Consider the following 5,996-nt stretch of genomic DNA (forward strand, 5'->3'; position numbering starts at 1 on the left):
TATATATGTATATGTATATATATATATATATGTATGTATATATATAATATTACTATTCATCATCCAGGGTGCATAATAAGTTATTCTTCACCCGAGGTAATCTTACGATCATTTCATAATTAAATTACGTTTAGAATTCAAATAGTTACATTCCTATTGATTCACTACGTAAAATTTAACATAAGAAAATAAAAATATAGGTCATAAGACAAGAAAATTTATAATTTATGTGTATTTTAGACTATGTTTTTACGTTTATAATTTTACATAACATAAAATATTTTTACGGTGATTATATATTTTCTTACGGTCTCTTTTTACGTCGGAAATAAGACAAAACTTACGAAATGTAAAATTATGATGCATTGATGATAAAATAGAGGGGGGTGAAGAATAACTATTCCTCAACCAGGATGACGAATAGCGCGACCCTAACTACAAGCAGTGGTAGTTACCTCCTACTTAGTTTGCTGCCACCTGTCCCGTTGTGCATGTACGAAAAGGTTTTACCGGGTTGAAATGGATCCGTTAACAGTCAACTCACTAGATTGTTTAATTAACCAATTAGAAAATTGAACGTACTATCGCAACAACCTACAACAAATCTGCTAATTTCTTGGCCACATGCACATGGATCACGCTGAATGGATAAGTGACTAGTAGCTTAGTATATCTACCCCGTACTTCCAAGTTCCAACAACGATCAGCTTATGTACTTTTTTTTGTGAACGATCAGATTATATACTTTTTACTCTCTGGAAAATCAGTGTCCTTCATACTCCATTCTTGAAAGAGACGATTTTGTTATACATACTCCATTCTCAAAAGTAATGAGTTTGTTATACATGCCCCATACAATATACTCTTTATATAGGAATGAGTATGTAGTATCTGTCCTATAAAAAAAGAGGATGTAGTACTTGTCCCATAGAAAAAGAGTATGTAGTATCTGTCCCATAAAAAAAAGGATGTAGTATCTGTACAGGAGAAAAAGTATGTAGTATATGTGTATTTTCAGTTAAGAATGGGGACACGGGGACCATGTGCTTTTTGATATACTTCTCGTTTCTCATAAACCTAGTTTTATTCAACAAGTGAGGGTATTCTTAAGAATGTAGTGTATGACAAAGTAGTATGAAATATATATATAGAAAAAAGTAGTATGGTGTATAAAGAAGTTCTTTGGAGTACATGGTATTTTATAAAGAATGGAGTATATGGTTGGTGTATATCAAAAAAAAAAGAGTGTCTCCAACAAGAGTATAGACTCTAAATAAAGAGTATGTCTGAATGAACAAAATACACGAAGATACCAAGATATTGAAAGGCGTATTCAAAATGTTCTCTCCACATGTACAGGTACAAGTACTATAGTATATTGTGAGATTGCCTCTTGAAAAATTACGTAACTGTAGTATAAAATTAAATGAAGTATCTATGACATACTACACCTTGAAGCAACTGCATATACTAGCTAGAAGACTTTTTTGAGGACATGGGTTGTTTGTCTGATGATGATGCGTGCTAATGCATGTGCATACACAAATCTATGACTTAATGATCAACTTAATATACCCATCAAAGCACAGGAGCAGTCATCGTTGTCTCGATACAGGAGCAGTCATCGGTTGTGAGCAGCCGTTCGTCGTTGTTGCCGGGAGTAGTCACTAGTCGGTTGTGTGCAATTGTATGTATATCATCGTGGCCACCACTGTGCGAGACCATTCACACATAAGGCCAGGTACAGTCGTTCGTCGTGGCAGAGATGAAGTCGTAGGTCTCCAATCCATGCAACGCTAAAGCAAGCAGTCATCGACATATGAAGCCGTACACTATCGGTGCCGCCGCCACCCGTCAGAGCAGTCACATATTGGTTGTTGGTGCTTGTTGAGGCTGAGTAGGGATAGCCCGTACAATGTAGCCACGGTGGCAGGTTGCGTCGCCGGCGGTGCAGTAACAGGGAAAATTGATCCATGCACACAAAAAAAAGCCAGAAAGAGATTAGCATGATGTATGTGCATGAAAATAAGAACAATTAAAAATCAGCTAGCATGATGCGTGTGTGGAAATCACATAAAGGTGCATGCCGCGTTACCTCCTTTTACTTCTAATGATTTATCCCGATTCAGCTTCCTCTCGTAAAGAGAGAGCAGATGAATCAAGTCAAGCCCATTAGTAAAACGAAATTTTTGTGCGCCACTGCTTGGCCGTGAAAAAGGGAAATCAATTAGCAAGACACATGAATGGAAAACAGTCACATTATTGCGTACCTCGATCTCTTTTGGTAATTTCCATCGATCCTAATCTTGTTAATGGATGGGGAAGAGAGAGAAAGACAAAGAGGATTATTGTTAGGTTGCATCCAGATCTGATTTTTCTAAACAAACCTTGCCTCCGATCAGTTATAGTACTATGTATACACAGCGAAGACCAAACAAAGAACAGAAGTACCAAGAAAATCGGACCGGCCAACCAACCAACCGGGCTCCAAAAATATCAGTTTTCCTCGACCCGCAACCCATTAAGAAAATCAATCCTCAACACCGTGATGAGATCGTACGGTAGTAAGGATAGGGGTAGTTACCCCTTAGTGGTAGAATGCATTTTCTCTCTCTCTCTCTCTCTCTATATATATATATATAGGGAAAAGCAAACCTATGAAGCTTCACTGTGTTGGGATCTGGTCCCTCCCAGCGCTGCTATACACACGACGCATGCACGGCCGATGCATGCACGATTCAGATGTGGCAGCACCAACAGCTAGCGTGCATGCAGGAGCACTGTTGGGGAAGGAGAATCGTGCAGGCGTCGTGCGTTGACTGTCGTGTGTGAAGCAATTCCGGGTCCCTCCTCTTACCTTATTTGATTTTCCCTGGATTTATTCATTTGATGTTTTTTTCCTCTTATAGCGAAAGGTGGACCACGCCGCATGCAAGGGAAGGGAACGGGGGCAGGCTCTAGCCTGTCGCTGTTGCAGTGCAGCAGACAGGACCACAGCGCCAAAAGCAAATGGTTCCTCCACGGATACTGGAGAACTGTTCCGGAAGGTTTGAACCTTTTCTTTTCGATGGCATGGTTCTACCTTTTTTCTTACACATGCGTCGTTTTTTTGTCATTTAGCTGCTGCGCACCGGGGTCCCAGCCCTCTCCTGCACGCCGATTCTCCCCGTCATTTGTTTTTTCAATAGCGAGATACATGCACGACAACGCCATGGAGAACATGCAGGCTCATGTGGTGCATGGCGTCCCGTCAGAACAGAAATTAAGCCGAGTACGAACACGTCCCTGATGGTCCTACCTCCATGTGGGCATGCGGATTGCTGGGTGATGCCCGTATCACTTATAACGTACCGTACGGCCGAACAGGATGAGCCCCTGTGCATGCGGCAGGCACCACACCCTTCTCTTTCCCCACACACGCGCATGCGCCCTTCCAAAGCACTCATGGCCGCAATCAAGCCACCCCCCACAAGTGATGGCGAGGAATCCACTACCAAAGTTCTTCGCTTAGGCGAGCTTGTAGAGCAGGTGCTTCTCCGTCTTGATGACTTGAAGAGCCTTCTGCGGTCTAGCACGGTGTTGGGGGAGTGGCTAAGCTTGCATCAACCAAGGCTTTCCGTCAGCAGTTCATGGCAACCCGCGACCCGCCTTTGCTTGGGATCATACTGTAGTTCACCGTGGTTGACACTGACTGGAGGTACCTGGAGTTCGCCCCCGTGGCGGGCTGGACCATGCCTTAGCTCCAAAGGCGTCAGAAGCCGCACGTTTGGGTCGGTCTGTTGGAGTTGCTCTTAGGATTTAAAGGGATTGGGTTCAGACTTCCCATGCGGCATGGTTTAGGAAACCCTAATCCTTCCTGTCGTACAGTTCCAGAACGCCACGAAGCTGTATCCGACTTGGCCACGGCGGGATCGACCGGACCCTCGGAGTCACGCGATCGCAGGGCGGACGTAGCCGCTGCAGGTCCGGTACCTTGCCTGGGCTGGGGAACGGACGAAGGGCCACACTTGGCCGGGGCGGCGCCCGACGGTGGTGGCGGCGGGGCAATCGCCCACTGATCGCCCTGGGTAGGAAACCCTAGCATAACGTTTCAGCTTGGTCCCGTCTCCACCTTAAAAGCCGACGTGTTAAACCCTCGCCCAGTCCCCCTCTCTCTTAGTTTATAGGGCGTGCGCGTATTCCTAGGTCATCAATTTGACCAACCTAATACAAGTCATATATTACAAAAAACATATCAATATAAACTTTAGATGTTCTATTTTTAAAAGGTATAATTTTTTGTTATATAGTTTATATTAGGGTGATAAAATTGACAACCTAGATATACGCGTAGTACTTGTAAACTGAAACGGAGGGAGTCCTGTTTTTGACAAAGTCTTCAATGCAAACATAGCATCACGTCCATTCTTCCGTGCGTTTCACTCACCTGACCCCAGGACACATGTCCCAAACTTGCATGCGGGCGCATTTTCAAAACCGTTGGCACGCGGATGGACGGGCGTGGCAGTAGCCCCCATGGCCCATGCATGCCCACAGTCCATGCATGGCTCACGTGAGTGTCCGTCGGGTCGGGCGGCATCACGTCCTGGGTGTGTCTGACGCTGTTCAGTCTCCGTTGGTTATAAACAAGCTCTCTGTGCATGCACCCTGTTTGACACCACTAATATGAAAGTCGTGGGTCAACTTTCCAGCAATAGCACGCGACATGCTCGCTGCAGCCCAAAATGATGGAGCCTGGTTGCTCGCAGGCTGCAGCCCTATGCTATGCCTTCTAGAGCACAAGGTGCCACACGGCCTAGCGCACGGATCGTACTACAGCGGGTTCCCGAAGTAGGGGAGAGGGGGTCTCCTGCTCCCCGCGGACCGAGACGAGGCGGAGCTAATGGTGGACATGGCTGGCAGCTGCGAAACTGCGGACGGCAGGAGGATGGGTGTGTGTGGGGTGCGTTTGGACTGATGGACTTGAGAAGGATATCAATGCCTGCTCCTGCTATATATTTTGTATGGTGACGACAGGGCGAGAGTACGACACAAGATCCGTATCACCAGCTCAAAAAAAGGTAGCACGCGTGAGACTTACAGATATCATGATCTCATGTGATCTCCCACCACCGCACGCAACATGCACACGGGCTCGTGGACGATCGTCATACAGACCCTGGTGTATGGCACAGTACGTACCATTTTGTTTATTTCACGGTGGTCACGTCATGCCTGCGTGCATCAGCTGAATGTGTTTTTTTAGTAAGGATACGGCCATTTTTGCATGTTCTAACACCACTATCATTTTTTTTTTAAAATAGCTAGCCACCGCATGCCCGTGAGGAAATTAACTAGCCACTTATCTGGGCTCTACCCATATAAACGTAACATGTCATTTCGTAAATATAATTTTAAACATATCATCCGATATGGGCTGGAAAAAGACGAGCGTTATGGCCAATACTTGGTCTGATATGTTTACCTTTTTTTAGAGAGAAAAAACCGTTACATGCCATTTTTTTTCTCTAATTCACTATAAAAAGCCATCCATAATTTTTTTGCACAAAATGCACATAATAATTTGTTTTGAATTACAGTGTAATGAAATGACGTAATAATTTGTTTCTTATAATATAAGTAGTAATCTAAAACTCAATGAAGTAGTAATCTAAACGAAAAAACCTCCATTTATTCTCTATGTTGGAACATAACCCGTATCTTCGGTCTCGACGACGGCGGCGTATTGCGTCGTCACCCTCTTGGGGGCGTCGTCATGGAGTCTAGGTGCCTTCCGGTTGCATTTCTTCGACATTGGTTGGCGAGCTCGGATCCTATCTCGAAGCTCCTTCGGCTCTGGCTTGGGGCGGTCTTGTTGCCTTCCTATCTTTTACACGTGACGTCGTGGGCATCGCTCTCGGTCCTTGTTGTCTGTAGGCAGGATCGATGCTCCATGGTCCGGAGCGAGAGGGCAGGGGTGCCCTCTCCAGTGATAACTTGGTGTGTGTGTGTGTGTG

The sequence above is a fragment of the Triticum dicoccoides genome, chromosome 4A (assembly GCF_002162155.2).
Source record: "Triticum dicoccoides isolate Atlit2015 ecotype Zavitan chromosome 4A, WEW_v2.0, whole genome shotgun sequence".
NCBI lineage: Eukaryota > Viridiplantae > Streptophyta > Magnoliopsida > Poales > Poaceae > Triticum > Triticum dicoccoides.